Source organism: Microtus oregoni, unplaced genomic scaffold, assembly GCF_018167655.1.
Source record: "Microtus oregoni isolate MIOR12 unplaced genomic scaffold, Mior012 000010F_ref0000083, whole genome shotgun sequence".
NCBI lineage: Eukaryota > Metazoa > Chordata > Mammalia > Rodentia > Cricetidae > Microtus > Microtus oregoni.
In genome coordinates this window covers 152,921-173,047 of record NW_024543069.1, presented here as the reverse complement: position 1 = coordinate 173,047, position 20,127 = coordinate 152,921, and the positions used below count along the sequence as shown (strand labels likewise).

The 20,127-nt window shown below is 40.5% G+C and overlaps 1 protein-coding gene across 3 annotated transcripts in view; it reads right to left on the bottom strand.

The window, feature by feature from the left end:
- Positions 1 to 20,127, bottom strand: part of Dclk2 (doublecortin like kinase 2) — a 123,984-nt gene that overhangs the window by 90,817 nt on the left and 13,040 nt on the right. The window lies entirely within an intron of this gene.

Below are 20,127 nucleotides of genomic sequence, written 5' to 3'. Positions count from 1 at the left end.
TTGGGAAAGCTGGAAGTCCAGAGTCAATTACAGAAAAGAATTTCAGGTGGTTTGAATGCGAATGTAGGAGCTCAGATGTGTGAAGACTTGAATCCAAGTTAGTAATGTTGTTTGGAGAGGTTTAGGAGGTGTGATCTTGCTGGAGGAAATGGGGGGGGGGGATGCTTCTCTAAGTTGCTTCTGGTCATGGTGTTTTATCACAGTAGTATTAGTTAAGTAACTATTTAGTATTAGTTAAGAACTAATGCAGTAATTAGTTAAGTGACTAACACAGAGTCCAAGCTTCAACAGCCACCTGGGTGTTGTAACCAACTTGCTCCCTGGTACCTCATGTGGCTGGGGCTGGCCTTGAACATGGAAGGTCCACACGTGGGAAAAGCTGCTTAGCCACCTCGCTCCTGCCTGTTATCATACAGGCAGTGAGAACAGCAGAGCCGCTGCAGTCAGCTCTTAGATGATGAAGAGCAAATGTTTATTTCTGAACACTATTGTGTTTGGGGATAACTTTTTTAAAATTTTTTTTTCTCATTTTACATACCAATCCCAGTCCCCACTCCCTCCCCTCCTCCCACTACCCTCATCTTCCCCCCACCCCACCCTCTATCCACTCCTCAGAGAGGGTAAGGCTTCCCCAGAGGAGTCAACAAAGTCTGGCACATCCTTTGAGGAAGGACCAAGGCCCTCCCCCTTGTATCTAGGCTGAGCAAGGTATTCCTCCAAAGAGAATGGGATCCTAAAAGCCAATTCAAGCACTAGGGATAAATCCTGGTCCCACTGCCAGTGGCCCCACAGACTGCCCCAGCTACACAACTGTCACCCACATTCAGAGGGCCTAGTTTGGTCCTATGCAGGTTCCCCTCATCAGTCCAGAGTCAGTGAACGCCCCCTAGCTCAGGTCAGCTGTTTCTGTGGGTAGGGTATAACTTGCTATGCATCAAAAACTACCAATGCAGTTATTTAAACTGCAGTCATAAACTACACAATTTCATAAGTTACCTTATTTCATCTTGACAGTTTTGGAAAAACATCATTAGTCCTAATTTTTAGCTATCAGTTCAGAAACCCGTTTTTATGTATTTCTAATTATCTGTGCAGACCCTACCTCAGGTCTATAAACAGAAATCTCCAAAGAATGGGTTCGATGAACCCTTTGTTTCTTTTTTTATTGAGGTTTATGTTGGGGTTAAGCCCCACTAGACCTCTCAGGATTCAGAAGGATTGCAATAGAAGGTGACATCTGCAATAAGGTCTGAGGGTAAACAAAACAAATTAGCTCACAGAAGTCTTTTTATCAAGTCCCATTTTTTCTGTCTGTGCTCTCTCTAGTGCTCTCCTGATGTTCCCCTTTCTATGGCCCTCCTCAATGTTCCTCACTGTCTACCCATCCCACAAGGTTTCCCGTTTACACACCCACAGAGACGTGGTTAGCGATCCTATATGTGAGAACAATGGCACCAAGCATGCATTTCTTAGGGCTAACAGGGTGGATAAAAGACTGGCAAGTGGTGCCTTATGTTTCAGAAGGGGCGTGGCTGTGCAGCTCCCTGGAAGATACTGGGAGGATTAGGATGAAATTTGGCTCCCTGGGCTAAACATCCTGGTGCTGTATCTGCTGGCACCCAGGTGAGAAAGAATTTCTTTCTCTGGGGCTGGTTTAGTAACCAAAGCTTTTTTGCCTGTATATTTTAGGGGTAAAGGTACAAAGAGTTAATTTCCTAGACTAAGACCTTGTATCAGATGAAAGGTGAAGAAAAGCACAGAATATTAACAGCTTGTCAGGGTAGAGCAAAGGCCAGTAGGTTATATTCTTCTGAGTTCGCTATTACAGAATCCAGGGTCACCCAGACCTGTTTATCAATAAGAGCAGACAGCAGACATACTGTCTCTCAGCTCAGTGCCTCCTGCTCAGGGCTCCTTTCCTGTCAATAAGGATGACTGTGGGGCTCGAGCTGTATGTAGATTTGACTAGGAGAACAAAAGTTTGGCTGAGTGAACACTTTCACACTAGAGCCCCACAGTGAGGACAAAGGCTCACAGAGATCTGTCTGCCTCTGCCTCCCGAGCGCTGGGATTAAAGGCGTGCAGCACCATACCCAGCAATATATTCTAAATACTCTTCCCCTTCCCTGGTTTCATCTGTAGGTGCTTCTGAGTGAGGGTTCCCAAGATGTACGGAGACTAATGAGAACCTCTACATCAACCACAGCCACACGAGAAGCTGGGCTCTTTGTTAAGTGCTTCAGTATTTATCTTACCATATTCATTTTTAAATAATAAGGAGATCAGCAAGTGTTTTGAAGAAGGCCACACCACTAACAAACAGGAGGTCCAGGAATCCTACCCATCTCTCTCCCCGGACATCTAGGAACTGCCCTAGAATGAGCAGTTCTCACAGAGGACCAAACAAAAACAGAAAACCAAACCTGAACGAGTACGTATGAAAGGTCTCGGTATGAGCTGCAGGTTGAGTTTCCAGCAACAGCCTAGCCATTGGCAGAACCAGGATGTACAGAAGGGAAGGAAGAAAATGCCATTTATACAGAACCGGTGGTAGGAGAAGAGGATGTGCTCACAGATGGAGTTCTAGGGCAATCATCTGGTGAGTAACATGATTTCCAAATAATAGATTTTCAAAAGTTAAAATAATAAATTCAGACACTTGGTCCATTATATAAGAACCATACTAATTGTGTAGTCATCTCTCCAGGCAAAGTGCAGCCGGTTCTGTCAAAATTCTTCACCACTGCAGTATGACCATATCCTGCAAAAGAGGGAATCCACTTCTGCAGTCCCCATTGTGGGACACACTGCTCTATCCCTCTACACCTTTACCCTGACTTTGGAACTTAACACCTTTGTTTCTTCTTCCATGATAACTCCTAACATTGCTTCCTTCTCAGTCCAGTTGTGTCTCTATGGCCCACTATTTGGGAGCAAAATTCCATGCCCTAACTAGCCTCAATAAACGCGAATTCTTGGTTAATCTATCATTCTATTGTTTGTAGCACTACTGGGCATCCTAATTTCCATCCTATTGCTGTAACAAACATCCTAACCAATCATAACTTGAGGAAGAAAGGATTTATTTCCTCTTACAGCTTATAGTCCATTATGAAGGGAAGTGGGGGCAGGAACTCAAGGCAGGAGCCAGGTGGCCGGATCTGAAGCAGAGGCCATGGAGGAATGCTACTTACTGGCTTGCTCTCCAGGTTCATATCTAGTTACCTTTCTTATACATCCCAGAAATACCTGTCCAGTGGTGGCACCACTCATAGTGGGCTGGACCCTTCCATGCCAGTCATCAATCCAGAAAATGCCACACAGGCTTGCCTACAAGTCAATCAATCCAGTTGACCCTAGTTTTTGTCAGGCTGACAAAAAAACTACTGGCACACTGAGTCAGCAAGAGAAACTTCACCAAAAGAAAAAAAGAAAGGAAGGAAGGAGGGAAGGAAGGAAGGAAGAAGGGAGGGAGGGAGGATGGAAGGGAGAGAAAGAAGAAAGAAAGGAAAGGAAAAATAAGAAAAAGCAGCAGCTGTGAGACTCTCTATGTGTTGATCCCCTGCTTCAAGCCACAGTTCCACTTAATGGAACTCCTCAGAGCTTCTTCCTTACTCAGCCCTCTGTCCATCTACACAGCAGCTAACGCCAACTTTTCTTACTTTCTTCATAGCTCTTTTCAATATATATAATGCTAAATTTAAACTTGCTTGTTTTTCCTGCCTCACCCAGCTGGAAGTTAAGTTGTAAGTCAGCTGAGAGCCTTGTCTTATACACATCTGTGTCCTCCATTCACAGGAGATGCTCATATTAGCAAAATGCATGTGTGCACCCTTAGGTTCCTCAGTGTGTGCTGTGGGATAATTCTCTTGTATACTGTAAAAATTTGTCACTCATATTAGTTTAATAAAACACTGATTGGCCAGTAGCCTGGCAGGAAGTATAGGCAGGGTGACCAGACTAGATTTCTGGGAAGAGGAGAGGCAGAGATGCGGTTTTATGTCAGACAGAGAGAAAGTAAGCTAAAAATGCCTTACTGAGAAATGGTACCAAGCCACATGGCTAAACATAGATAAGAATCATGGATTAATTTAAGTTCTAAGAGCAAGCTAGTAATAAGCCTGAGCAATAAGCCAAACAGTTTATAATTAATATAAGCCTCTGTGTGTTTGTTTGGGGCTAAACCACTGTAGGACTGGGTGGGACAAAGACTTCCTTCTACAAATGGTGCCCAGTGTGGACAACTACATCCACATAAAACCTGAGAAAGCCTGGGAAGGGATTCTAGACATAAAAAAACACAGTCAAGCATGGCTTCTTGGTAGTAGCAATTTCTTGGGCAGGCTGTGTTTGCTAGAAGCAAGCAGAGGTGCGGCTCCTTTAAGAGAGGCTTCCTGATTCAGTATTAGTGGCAAAAACTGCATGGTGGCTCTTTTAAGAGGCCCTGCCATCAAAAAAGTGTCTTGCTAGGTTAGACTCTCACAAAGATGGGGCCTGGGTTTGAAATGGCTTTAGTCTTGTCTCTTCACATGGACTTAGAAACTCTGCAGAGTTGTGGCAATAAATGTGGTTCCCACCAGTACCTCTGCCATAAAGCTAGACTCTCAGGAAGCCAAGAAATGGGGCAGAGTTAACCACCAAAGCTGCAACTTTAATCTTAGCCATGGTGCTTAGCAGATTAAAGATTCATGTGGTCAGGAAAAGATAAGAGAAATACAGTAAATACAGATTCAGATAAAAAAAATACCTCTAAATGGTTTAAAGTGTGTTTAAAAATATATGTAGGCTTGGGAGAGAAAAGAAAAAAAGAAAAAGGATAAAGTCCTTAAAAAAGAAATAGAGTATTTTTTTTTAAAAGCCACATAAAGCTGGAAAATACAAAGTCTGGATACTGTATGTTATTGTATTGTCTTTGAACTGTTTGACTGCTGAGGAAGGAGCAACAGCTGCTAAAAGACATTTGATTATAAATGCTGCTGGACTGAACCAACCTAAATATTTTAAAAATACCTTGACTTCAAAATTTAAGTCAAAAAATAACTTAAGACAACTCTTGAAAAGATGTTCTACTTTTATTTCCACAGGAAATGAGAGGCTACAGATTCATTCTGAATTAAGAAAAATCAGGTTTGATTGAGGAAAACCCCCTGAAAAATCTCTGATAGGAGTGAATGACCCAGATGATCCTATTTTTCAGAGCACCTCTGTTGCAGTTTCTTTTGAGTTTTACATCCAGAACAGCTTCAAGGTGACTGGTTAAAGTAATCCAGCCACACAGTCCAGTCAGGACTTGGCCATAATCCTAAATTTTTTCAGGGTCCCCCAAAGATTACCAATGCCCACAATCAGCAGGAAGTAGTCTAGAAAACTTCACCCACATTCCAAAAATTTGATTATGAATTATCTTTGTTAGCACATTGGTTACAAGTTGTTATGGATAATGGTCAGGTAAGAAGTTAAACAAATGAGATTAGATTCAGGGTTTTTGTTTTGAAAAGAAAAAAGGGGGAAATGCTGTGGAAGAATGCTCTTGTACAATGTAAAGATTTGTCACTTATATTGGTTTTAAGTAAAACACTGATTGGCTAAAAGCCAGGCAGGAAGTATAGGTGAGGCAACCAGAGTAGGAGAATTCTTGGAAGAAGAAAAGCAAAGATGCAGTCACAAGCCAGATGCAGAGAAATCAAGATGAGAATGCCTTACTGAGAAATGGTACCAAAACACATGGCTAAACATAGGTAAGAATTATGGGTTAATTTGAATTGCAAGAGTTAGTTAGTAAATAAGCCTGAGCAATAGGCCAAAGAGTTTATAATTAATATAAACCTCTATGTGCTTATTTGGGACTGAACAGCTACAGAACCAGGCAGGACAGAAATTTCTGTCTATGGAGGTGCTTTCTCTTCTATTTAGGGGTAAGTAGCTACCACGGTTTGGATGATTTTCCCTCGCTTAACCAAAGTCTCATAGGTGTGGAGCTTGGCCCTCAGTGTGGTAATGTTAGGAGTTGGGGACTAATGAAAAGTCCTTTGGCCAGATGGGATCCAGTCCCACAAGAGGGACTGGCTTTCACTGAAGGTATGAACTCTTCCTCTCAAATGCACTTCCACCTCTACCACCCATCGTGTGGTAATGCAGATAGTGTTTGGTGTGTAGCCTTCATCTCTACTGTAAGCTCAACAGACTTCTTTTCTTTACCAAGTTACCAAGTTAGCCAGCCTTTGCTGTTCATAAAAAGAAAGAGGCAGATAACGTGCCCTTTGAAATTCTTTAATAAGCCCATTTATACTTAACCTTTCAAAGCACTTATCACATATTTCATATCCCCTTTAGTGGTCCCTGCTTTAGAATGGTGAAAGTCTCAATCACTAATTAAACTACAATGCCTTATAACCAGCTCGGTGCCTGGAGCATATCAGAATACTACTCACTGTATCTGAGTAAATAATATTCAAGTACTCAGTAGCATTTTATGACACACTTCTCCAGAGGTACAAATATTGATAAGTTCTTGCATTAAAGGGTTCTATGTTTGAATAATCTGAGGAAATGTTGCAATAATCTTACTTACAAGACTTTTGAAATGTCTCATCAACTAGCAATATGTTCTCTGGATGTGTAAAAAAATTAAGCTTTTCCCAAACACAACCTAAGACTTTATGTACGTGCAAACATGTGTGTGTATGTATGTGTGTGTGTGTGTGTGAGAGAGAGAGAGAGAGAGAGAAAGAGAGAGAGAGAGAGAGAAAATGCCATGCACGCATTCATGTATATACATAACTGACTAATTTTGCCACTACTGCAAAAACCAGAAAATAAAAGTTGAAATACAATCTTCAATGATTTTCTTCATAAATTGTTCAAACTCATATTAAGAACCCTTTCATTCTAAAATAAAGAAATCATAATTTTCCATAATTCATGCACTCATTTGGATTAGGCAAATCAGCAAACAGTTTTCTGAAAGGCACAGTACTCCTCAAAAAGACAATAAAGCATCAAAAGAGAAAATGCTCACAAGTCTCTTGAGCGAAACAGAAGCCAACATGGAAGAACAACACAGGATTTGAGAGAACCCTTGGAAAGAGCATTACAAACAGAAGTGCGGTTCAATAGTGCCCTGAGTTGAAGAGAAAGAAAGAAAAAAAAGAACCAGGATTTTCAGAAACGAAGAAACAAAGTAACCTGAAAATAGTTGACCTTTTGGTTTGATAGTGGGAATTAAAACTGGGCTCTTGTACATGCTAAGCAATTGGAGGTACAATTACAGCGTTCCCCTCAGGCACTTGGGTTGGGTATGATATTACCACCGTGCAGAACTATTTTAGTGAACCCAAAATAAAGAAAAATTGTAGACAACTTAAACACTGATAGAACTGTACCTCACATAAAAAAATTAACCAAGTGATTATATTTTTATCAAGATAACATCTTAAGTAACTTGTCCACATTTTTATACAATCTGCTTATTTCACAAAATACTTCATACAATGTTTCAAAATATTTGAAAGAAAAAGCTCCCTACAGCAGGTAATTCTTTCAAGATGCATAATTCTCATTTCTTTAACTATCAACATTGTATCACAAATATTGGTTAATTTCTGTTATCTAAAGGGACTCCTTTAACCAAGGAATAAAAGACAATGTTTCAGGCTTTCATTCTAGGTATGCCTCAGTGGGTGAAGACTTCCCTAAGGCCCAAGTTCAATCCCTAGGATCCACACACCAGGAGGAGAGAACTGACTCCTGCAAGCTGTCCTCTGACTTCCACAAACATGCAGTGGTGCACATACATCTGCACATAAATAAATTAATAAACAGAAGAAGAAAATAAAAATTAATAAATATGGAGCATCCACACCCTTGTGCCCTTCTGCTATCTGGACCTGCTTTTTTCATCTCCCCACTTCATTACAATCCCTGTTTACAGGAGATGACTCATGAGCCGCATCAAATGTGATTTATTATTACTTGGACATTTTAACACAGTAATTAGCTGCTACTTAATAACCGTTATTAGTAAAATCAGTTATCAAACCCACAACACCTAGCTCCCTCTGACTTAGCAAAGAAAAGTTTATGCATTTCAGATTTCATTTGGAAATGTTGGCACAGAAAAATTTTCTCCACCCTCTGAGTCAGCTCTCTCAAATTAGAAAAGATTGCCTCCATGTATTATATACACTGTACCCTGCTGCACACCATCTCTTAAAGGAAACACAGAGATAGGGATGGGGTTCACCTGTAGAGGTTATCAAAACTCTCTTGCCATGTTGATAGACGGTATTCGCTCATTACTGCATAGCAATTGGTTTTTATTAATTGTTCAGGGTTCTGCACCTGCAGATTCATCTACTTGTTAAAAATCTCTTCTTTTCCTAAAGAAACTAGCAGAATTTTTGTAGTCACTCTCAAAAACACTGAGTGGGAAAGATGGGGTCAGGCAGCATGCACCCAGCTGGGGCTGAACAAAGCAGTCTGTGTTGTTTCTCCTTTGTGTTGTAAACAAATATCCTTTTCATACTCATGTGCTTCTACATTTTTTTGTTGTTAATTTATCTGTTTAAAATTATCCCCTGGGGGGGGGGCTGGAGAAATGGCTCAGCTGTGAACAGTCACTATCACTCTCACATTGGACTTACACCAGCAGTTCACACCCACCCCCTAACCCCAGTTCCAGAGGACACAGGAGGATCTTTGACCTCCACAGGCACCCGGACTCATGTTCACATATCTACACACTGACACATACACCCATACATAACTAAATTGTTTTTTAAAAACTGTCCCCAAGAACAGTGCTGAAGTTCTGATTGGTGCTCCTGAGCACAGAAGGCTGTGGTGCGGTCCCAGGGTGGTCCTAAACTCCAAGGAGAGATGCAAAAACACACTGAGGAGGTACTGAGCTATTTGCTCAAGGATATGCTCAGAGGTTATCATGCATACTCTGCAGAACTGGCTCCTACTAACATTTTACTCTTTTGTTGCGTATTCTTGGACCACACCAGGCTAACAGCAAAATAAGGAGCTTTGCTACATAGGTTGGGTTTACATTTTACTTTGATAAAAAAAAATAGTTTTATTTCACCAAAGAATATCTACTATGCATTACGCCTCCCACACAGCATTCTGGAATGTGTAATTCCACAAAACTGGTATTTCTACCTTATTAGGCCAGCATTAAGCAAACTGGGTAATTTATTCCTACACAAAAAGTATACTTGGCTTTTTCCAACATTTTTAAACATGAAAAGCTGAAATGATCAACTGTAGAAGCATGCTTTTTTGTCCTTGGTATTCTCTCTAGTTCGACTTTTAGTGGGGCTTTAGGAAACCAGAACTTTCAAAAGTTCTCTACTGGGAATGGGAGGATGGGACCTAGATAGAGGGCTCAGTGCCGAAGAGCACTGGCTGCTCTTCCAGAGGGCCTGGATTTGATCTCAGTACCTACATAGTGGCTCACAATTATCTATAACTCCAGTTTCAAAGGGTCTAATGCCCACATCTTGCCTCTTCGGGCATGCGGTTCACAAACATATGCACATACAATAATTTTCTAAAGAGTTCTCTATGGAAATCTGCACCTAGCTGTGTGCATCATCATTCCCATTAGCAGCAACAAAGTATCAAATCCCCTGTTGTTCTGCAAGCTCTGGCTAGACAGCCTGTCCTCCCTCTGCACTAGGTCCACTCTTGTCCCACTTCCACCATGGAAGACCGGACACCACACCTAGATGAACAATGTCTCCCAATTGGTCATGACAGGGCTCCTCTTTCCTCTGTAGTCTCACACTAGGGAGCAGATGACTCCCCAAGCAGTTTCATTCTATTATTTATTTGCTTGTTTACTTATTTATTGGTTTTTCAAGACAGGGTTTCTCTGTGTAGCACGGTCTGTCCTGGAACTTACTCTGTAGACCATGCTGGCTTCAAATTCAGAAATCCAGTTATTCCCTGCCTCCCAAGTGCTAGAATTAAAGGTGGGTGCCACCACTGCCTGGATTCATCATCTCATTTTATCTACAGCTGATATCCTTCTTCACATAAGCAAACTTAGGTTTAAGTTTGAACTTAAGTCTGTTTCTGCCTCCAAATTTCTTCTTACTTACTTCCTACGTAGTGCTCATCTGTGTGTGTGTGTGTGTGTGTGTGTGTGTGTGTGTGTGAGAGAGAGAGAGAGAGAGAGAGAGAGAGAGAGAGAGAGAGAGAATGCAATTGCATTTGTAAGTACATGTTTGGGCAGGCAGGGTTGTGATGGGGGGGAACAGACTCCACATCAGCCTTCCCAGTCAGCCTACTTTGCCTTCTATTTCTTGGTGAACTCCTCCCAACTCTTGAGTCATGACTTTATCCTTTACATGGAAAGTATTAACTAATTTCTCGTTGTGTCCTCACCAGAGCATGATGGCTGAGAAGCAGTGTCCTCCACACACTGCATTCTGAATGCACTGGTCAGGGAGAGCTTGCAGGGAGCCCTTGTCAAGGACTACTGACCCACAGCTTTGCTCTCACACTCCAGCTCACTGTGGAGTTTACTGAACAAGAAAATTAATCTGTAAATAACTCCCATATAAAAGTTCAGTGCCTAAATGCTCTAATGATAGTTTGAAGAAGTCACAAATCAGGAAACACTATATAACATAAACAATACAGAATTACATTTAGTTTAATTTGGTAACACATCAGCACACACAACTGTATGGAAAACTAAATCATTAGTGGAGATTAGGCTTTTCTTTTTCAAATAAATTTTTATGTCTATAAATAAAGAGGAAAAATTTAATTTCAGGGAATGATAGCTTTTCAGTCAATTATCTTAAATTATAAGAATATTGAATTATTAAATTGTTATTAAATTAATATTATTGTTTCAATCATTTCCTTAAAATAGGTTATGTTTTTGATAATGTTTTAATCAAGCAAAAAAACATTTGACACTTATGTAAATAAATTCTGTCATGACTTTGCTAATGAAAACTTGGCCATTCATTTTCCATGCTGCTTATAATTTTAAGGAAATTTTCTTCTTTTTCTACCAAGAAGTAAATTTATATCAAAGTTTCTTTATTGTCATAATTTTTATATTTTAAGACATTCATAAGTAAAATGTGTTGCTGGGAGCAGACTATTACATCCCATTCATACCATGGTGGCAAGGTTTTGCCAGTTAAGCTAAGCCAGTTAAGCTCTACCTTGCTCAGACCATGAATGATCAGGTTGGGAGCAGGTTGGTGAGAGGCTGGGACAAACACAAGTCCAGAAGCATCTAATGAAAACCACTGTCCACCTACATGCCAGCACTGCTTCTGAGCAACACTAATATTTCCCACAATGTGATGATGACAAGCACAGTGAAAATTAACGTTCTTTAAGGAACTAAAATTCATAACAAACACCACTGTTTTCAGTCATTATGAAGATTTTGTAAATTCTCCAATCAAGTACTGATATCTGTCTCAATTATCTCGCCCATAAAAATGTTAATTCCCTCACAGGACCAAACCTTCACCCTCTGAAACCACGTTCCTTTCTCCCTGAGCACCAGCCTCCCACCACGAATACAGCCTGGATTGCTGCTCATACATGAACGACAACTTGGAAAACAGCAGCCCTCATCCTAAGACCATCAATTATTTTTGCATCTGACCATCTTTGTGATTTTTTTTGAATTCTGTATTTTGATCATCTTTGTGATTTGGTCTGAACATCTCATATTCTCCAAAGTAAACTTTCTGAAATACAACTTGGATTGTATTTCAAGCCTTCAGCAGTCCAGTCCTGGTTCCTAAGCTCTTGGAAATGCACTGTCCGTGGTGCACCAATTGTCCTTGCTTAGTTTCATTTCAAACCTTCATGCTTTACCACACATACCGCCTATACCTCTCACCTAGTCACTCACAAGCCACGTGCATTTCCCTCAGAACCTTAGTATCTTTTCTCTTCATTGCCACCATGCTATGCCAGACTCTCCACCTCAGCAATCTGATGTCTAGGGTAAAATGACTCTGTCTGCAGGCCTATCCTAGGCTCTGCCAGGTAGCAGCACCCATTAGATGCCAGCAGCATACCTCAACACACTGGTTAGCATTTAATGGTGTCTCCAGAAACTTCTGACTTTCTCTCATGTACAAAACTGCCTCCCATCACACAGTAATCAAATCCCAAGACGCTTGCAGAGCAGCCCCTTTAGGGCCAAATTCATTAAATACAGGTCACAAGGTTAGAAGACTTAAAAAGCAACTCTGTCCAAGACAAATTATCAGTGTTCATCCAAACGCAGCCGTGTACACACAAAAACATGGATGTTAACAGCCTACTACTGGCCTGTCATAATGGACACAAAACAACCAATGTAGACATTCTCTAGACCCTGGATTCTGGGCACTTAATGGCAAATACACTGAGAGAAACAGAGTTCCAGAGAAACCTGGAAAAGTGTACAATGAACAGAACGAACAGAAATGGGTGTTTGGAGACACATGCAGAAGGCAAAGTATTAAAAAGCTTCAGAGTGGTAGGTGTGGAGCTGCCACTGTGGTAGACAGAGGTGCAGATTTTTGTTTTCCACAAGTCTAATTATGAACCTAACCCAGTTCCTTACCCTAATGAGGTGTATAAGAGAATAAGAATTACTCAGGGCCTAGTAAATGCTAGGCAAGCATTCTACCATGGAGCTAAAACCCCAGTCCACCCTCATATACCTTTAAATACGTCAAACAGATACACAATCCAACTTAAAAATTGGTCAAGTCATGTGTGGTGGCAGGCACACAATCCCAGCAATTTGAAGGCTATTGCAGGAGGTTTATGGGTCCAAGGTCAGTCTATATACATAGACAGACTATGGTTCCAAGAAAAATGTTGCTCACATGCAAGATATTTTGAAACACAAAATCAGTGATAGTAAAGGAAGCATAATCTACAGACTAAAAACTCCTCAGACAAGACTTTTATAAATAACAAGGGGAAAGCTCTTCCTAGGAATAACATTCCAGTAGTGAATGCAGAAAGAATGGTGGAATCAGAACATTGCTATTTACCAAATACTATAGTAGTAGCTGGGGTGAGCAATAATCAGCAGGCACTAACATTAATAAATCAAAATATGAAAAAGCAAAGTATGTGCACATTCTTAAATCTCCCTACAACATATTAATTTGTGTTTAAAATTATATAAATTTTTATAATGAAAAACAATCCGCAATTGAGTGGCCAACAGAAATGACATTTTTCAAGCTCGCCTGACTAAAAGAACTCTGAGGACACAGCATGACTCAGGAGTATTCTTACCAAAAACACAACCAAGACACCATTGAGAGGACACAGCATGACTCAGTAGTATTCTTACCAAAAACACAACCAAGACAAGTTCTAAATGAAGAGAACTATGCAAAATAACTAGCCACAGTTTTTCCAAACAACATCACAAAAAAAAAAAAAAAACAAACCAATAATCTTTCAAAATCATGGGCAGAAAGAGAAACTTCAAGCAAATGCAATGTGGGCTTCTGGATCAAATGAAAGACACACAAGACACTGAGGAAACACACTTGCTTGTGGAAGGTTTACTCATGAGCTTCCAGCATGTCTGTCAATCTCCTAGTTTAGATAATTGCCCATGTCCAGGAAGGATTAAGATTAGGGGAAGCTGGATGGAGATTATGTAGAAAGCCTCAAGTGATGATGGCTCAGAGGTTAAGAACACTGGCTGCTCTTGCAGAAGACCAGAGTTCAATTCCTAGCACCGACTCACAATTGAGATGGCTCACAATCATCTGTAACTCTGGTTCCAGTGAGTGTGGCGCCCTCTTCTGGCCTCCTCAGGTACTAGACACCACGTACACGCACAGTACACAGACATACACAAGCAGGAAAACACACATAAAATTTTAAATTATTTTTTTAAAGTATATGAATTCATTGTATAATTTTATGTCTAATTTCAAAATTAAAAGTGAAAACATAAAAAAGTAGAGGCTTAAATGAAAAAGATCCAATATACATATTCCACAATCTGCACAATTCTTAGCAAACTAAATCTACCTTAAAAGCTAGTCCTCCACTGTGCAGAATGACCTCAACACGCACTGTGAAACTTCTCCATGAGAACAATTTTCTGAAAAGCTTCCTCTTCTGCATGGCTCATTGCATTTCTGGAGCCACACTTTTATACTGAAGACGGTGACCCGAAGTCAAAGGTTCTTTGAGCACTAGAACAGTGACTCAGTAGGCAAAGCCCTTGCCAGCAAAGAAGAAAGCTGGAGCTTGAATGCCCAGAACCCACAGGAAAAAAGCCAAGCAGATACAGTAGCCTGCCTGTAATCCCTGAAGGCAGGGATGAAATCCCTAGAGATCTGGCAGCCAAACTAGCCAAAAAGGCAAACTCCAGGTTCAGTGACTCACCTCAACACATACTGTGGAGAGCAACAAAGGAGAACCCCTGATGTCGGCCTCAGACATCCACACACGTGTGAACATGTATAACCATGTGCACCCCATTCCACATACACACACCTAAGAATTTTCTCTGGATGTACTTTGTAGCATTCCTCGGGTAAGAATATGACCACATACCTATTGCATGATGATCTTGAAATATAAACATGTGTAAAATGTCTGGCACTCAAGATTAGAGTCCTATTAACTTTACTATCATTAAAAAAAATCTTATAGATGTCATCCCTCACCACTTAAGTACAAACTCTGCCCTATAACAGAACTACATCATAGGAAATGAATATATCAAATTATATTTATACTTCCCAGGATCCACACCATATGATTAGTTTGTTGGGCACAAATTATACTGATCATACTTCCTGTTTCTTGGAAGTTTGAGAAATTACTACATCATCACTGATACTACCTAGGAGAAAATGTTCTGCAAGGAAAATAAAAGTCACCTTCAGCTTCTAAAATTTTTAAGACATTTATCTTTGGTCTTATATAAAATATGGACCACTATACTAAGTGAAGAAACACACAAAATGTTAAAACATGGGCAAAGTTGCCTAAATAGACTTTTATAAGTTTTCATTTATACAAGCATCATTTCACATAAAAAGAGAGGATTTTTATTCACATTTTCAAAGGGCTGTCGAAATTGTTCAGTGGTAGAGCCCTTGCCTGGCAATCACACAGCCCTGGGGGCTTGATACCTGGCTCAGTAATGAATTCATTTCCATTTTCAAATGTTCAGCCATAACACTTTAACACAGTAAATAGGTAAACTAACAACCACTAGAGATTAGATGCTCAGGAATCTAAAATCTTCAGAGATACACTGTGTATATTATAGCAGCATCAGTGAGTTCTCATACACGATACTCATAACTCACACTTGAAATGGCTTTTTAATGACCTTGCATGTGGACAAACGAGACCATTTTCAAACATAATCAAATTTCTTCAAGCTCATACTTAGAGATGCCTACCATAAGCCAATACAAAACAGAAAAAAACATATGAAAGAAAGTAAGAGTCTGATATGCCTATGAAAACAGGAACATTCCTTCTGGGTAGGTGCTGGCTGCTTCGATATGAACAGTCCCTAAGACTCTGAACATCACCATGGAGGTGATGCTAACTGCAGAGCTCACTGCACTGAGTCTGGCAGTTCTATCATACTACAATTAAGAGTCCTAAAAATACCCAAGGAAAATAATCATGAAAAACAGTACACAGTCTAGGAGTGAAGCTTTTCTATATTAACATCAACAAATACATGGGATCAATTTTTAAATCTGAAAAATTACATGGTGCTACTGAGAGAGCAACCGTATTTTCCTTCATGAAGCATTTTTATTTAATTTAGACTCAATTCATTCTTCTTCCCTGAGAATGTGGAGGGCATGGCCAAGCTTAACCTTTGATCTCTGCATAACCAATAAGGAGGAAATAAGCACCTCTCCCATGAAAAGGAAGAGTGAAGAGATGCAGCAGAGCAGGGATCTGCAAACTAGCTGGCCATGTGCTAACGACCCAGGTAATAACTAAGCTTTGCGAAAGTGAGGGTGGAAGGCATCCAGACTCTGAAATGGCTCATATGGCAGGCACACCAGCGGCTGTCATGCTCCCTGAAGAGGACACTGCACGTGGGCATCTCAACGCTGGCAGTGGTCCCAAAGTCTGGAAGTGTTTTACCCTAAAAGCATCAACTGCAAGCAATTTCTAAGTCTGTTTTGCCTCTGTCCATGACAAGAACCAACTTGTTCCAAAATTCTATAAAATGTTTCTTTCATGTTAAACGCTGCTGTTTCTGGGAATGCTAAAAGCTAGAACTCTTCACATATGTGGGAAAAGTTATATTTGGACCTTTCAGTTCTGTAGCAGAAAAAAAGAGACATTTTTAAAGAACTTTGCCGCTGTGGCTTATTTCAAAAAAAAGGCTTTCTAACTTTAAACACGTTTGAAAGGCCTTCTTTCCCTATACATGTGTTTAAAAGTTCAAGGCTTTGTTTCTTAAAAAACAAAACAAAACTGTATTTGGGTAACTAATCAAAGTTCACTGTGTGTTTAAACAAAATTATGGAACAGCCTGTATTCCTCTTTATAGATCTTTTTTCTTAGTCATCTCATTTATAAATATATGAGTTTTACATTAGGAATTTTCATTTATCATTCTTTTTCCTTTTTGCTGGGTTGGGGGAGGGGGATGGAACTTGGGGCCACTTCCATGCGAGTCAGGTGTTTATTACTGAGCTACTCCCAACTTCAAGATTGAACCTTTTTGTTTTGTTAGGGTTTTTTTGTCGTTGTTGTTGTTTTGTTTGTTTGGATTTTTTCTTGTTATTGTTTTTGAGGTAGGGTTTTTCTGTGTAACCCTGGCTGTACTAGAACTCACTCTGTAGACCAGGCTAGCCTCAAACTCACAGAGATCCATCTGCCTCTGCCTCCTGAGTGAAGGTTGTACTTTTTTAAAGATAATGAAAAATATGGCTATTTGTTTTTTTATCCCTGTACCAAAATACCTACAGGAACCTAAAAGGACTAGAGGTTTCAGAGATCCATGATCAGCTGGCTTTACAGCTAGGGCCTGAGACAAGACAGAAAAGCAGTGGGTGAAGCACATAGCAGAGGGTTCACAACAGCAAACAGTTGGTTTCTGATGGTAATGACAACCTCTGAATTACATTTATTTATTTATTTTACAGCCCTACCACAGTTTCCCCTCCCTCCTCTCCTCCTGTTCCCTCCCCTTCCCCTCTGTGCCCCCAGTCTACTCCTCCTGTTTCTGCTGCATTACTTTTTAAGTTGTCTTTCCTATCCTTGTGAGCAAAATAAAAAGTACAACACACAAGAGCTCACTCCTTGTTTCTTTCCTTTAGCCTTTTCCTCAACTGTTAGATTTCCCCAAACACACACGGAAATGGCCAGTATGAAGGAAGGAATGGAATGTTTTCACATTCGGTATTTAACTGGTAGCAATCCATCTTCCTGATTCCACGCTGGGCTTAAAGTTCCTATGCACAGTTTCTTATGTTTGTTTTTCAGGCTATTTTTTTTTTTTTTTGGTTTTTCAAGACAGGGTTTCTCTGTGGTTTTGGAGCCTGTCCTGGAACTAGCTCTTGTAGACCAGGTTGGTCTCGAACTCACAGAGATCCGCCTGCCTCTGCCTCCCAAGTGCTGGGATCAAAGACGTGCGCCACCACCGCCCAGCTTGTTTTTCAGGCTATTTAGGACAAATTTCTAAAATGAATTTATGAGTTCAAGCAGTAAGACCTTTGAGAGAGTTACAAACATTTGCATACTGCTTTTCAAAGCTTATAAATTGTATACTTCCATCTCTTTTGACATGGTCAAATCACTGCATCCTCAAAAACATTGGACATTTTTTAGTGTTATAGTATTTGGTTTTAATAAATGAAGTTTTCCTGGAGATCAGAAGGCAAAGCAGCCACCCTAGTCAGCCCTACAGGTCAGGGAGTGGTGACACATAACTTTAATCCCAAGACTCAGAAGACAGAAGGATCTCTGTGAGTTCAAGGCTACCCTGGGCTACACAAAATCAATCCAGAAACAGATCCAGGTGGTGGTGGTTCACACCTTTAATCCCAGCTTTTGGGAATCACACAGCTTTAATGGAGAGAGGTGAAGACAGGAGCAATATGGCTGGGCAGAGAGAAGAATATTTTTTGTTTGTCTGAGAGTTGGTAGAGGTAAGATCTCTCTAGTTGCTTGACTGCTTTGCTTTTCTGATCTTCAGCTTGAACCCCAATATCTATCTCTGGGTTTTTATTATCCGTGCAACAGAAATTTCTCTTCTTAAAAGAAAATCAATTTAAGCACCAAAAGGAAGACTGAAGGACTGCTGGGGGATATCAGGAACAAAGCCCATGTCTCTCTCATACTAAACAAATACTCTGAGTCACAGTCTCAGTACTCAAATGTTTCATCACGAGTTTACACATTTTAAAGGTCACTGCATTTGTCTGTGCTTTCAAACTCTACAAACTTTTAGTCACTTTTCCAGGATCCCCTAATATTAAGTTGCTATACCTCAACATAAAACTGCTGCTTGACATCCAGAAATTTAATGTTTATACAGTCCAAGAAACCTTACTTACTATAACTTTCCCACTATTTTTATTCTTGGAAAATTCTTTTCCATTTTGACATAGCTATTGATATAGTTTCAGTGCCTTTGTTGAAGATACCATGCATTTCAGACAGAACTTGGGGAAATAGAGTTGGAACTGACCTGCAAGCTTCCTTCCCAAGGACTAGCTCTAGTGATACCTGAAGATGCTATGCAAGCTGTCAGGGGAAAAGAGAAATCAACATTCCTACCCAGCTATAAAACTTATAAACCTCAGTGATACCTTTCTGACAAGATACCCCCATGGTACAATAACAGCACAAGGGCACTTTATCATGGGAATGACCAACATTTGTCTAATAGAATTCAAGGTCTACTCAATAGGAGGGAATGCACACCCAGTACTATAAACTTAGCCAATATCTATGGCTAGAGAGGTCCAAGACCCTAGGGGAGAACCCACAATTGCCACAATCAATATAATTTCTAACCATATTCTAAAAGCTTATTCTTATACCCAAAGATAAGGGTAACTCTCATCCCTCCACAAGAAAACCCTTCTTTTTGTAGTAAATAGAGAGCATTATTGAGATATACAACTGGTCCACATGTAGAGAATATGTGACCACAGGTGCTTAGCCCCAACTGGTTTTCCTACAATGTAACTCCTACTCCTAAGGCCCAGAAAAACCATGGAAGAGGGGGAAGAAAGATTGGAAGAACCAGATGACTCAGGACACTTGTTGCTAGTATCTTCTAGACATGACAGAAAACTGTACCTATGAAATCTCAACAAGACTTGCATAGTGACACCACCAGTCGACATGCCAATGCACATGACGGAAATTTCACAAGGCCCCACCCCTCGATGAAAAGAAGAACTACCGGCAACTAATAGTGGCTGACAGAGGGAGAATCAGTTTTCCCCAAGAACGAGCATCCAGATAGGTTATCCAATCCCAAGTGGTCAACCCTTAACACGTGTACAGCAATATGGCTAGGATTAAAGCCATGGCTTTGATGGCTGGATCCAGCCCACTCCTTAGCTTTATTCTGATAGTCTAGCCTCACGGCAGAAGTACTGGCTGGAGCCATGTTTATTGCCACAACTCTATGGCGTTTCAAGGTCTCTGCCACCAGCAAAAAGCATTCAGTCAGTTTTTTCACCAATACCATTTAAGTGTTTCATGGCAGGACCTCTTATAAGAGCTGCAAGGTTTTGCGGCTAAAGCTGAGTCAGGAAGCCTTTCTTAAATGAGAGCGCTTGCCTCTAGCAAGCAGAGCCTACCCGAGAAAGTGCTGCTATCAGCTGTGCTTAACTCTTATTCTTTCCTATCTAGAATAACTTCCCAAGCTCTCTAAGGCTTTAAAGTGGATTCAGTCAGCCCCACATTGGCACATCATTCTGTTGACTGAAGTTTGTGTCCTACCAGGTCCCACATCTATTTAGTCCCAAGTAAACACACAGAGGCCTACATTAATTATAAACTGATTGGCCTAGTAGCTCAGGCTTCTTATTAACTCTTATAACTTATATTAGCCCATAAGACTTGTCTGTGTTAGCCACGTGGCTTGGTACCTTTCTTGAC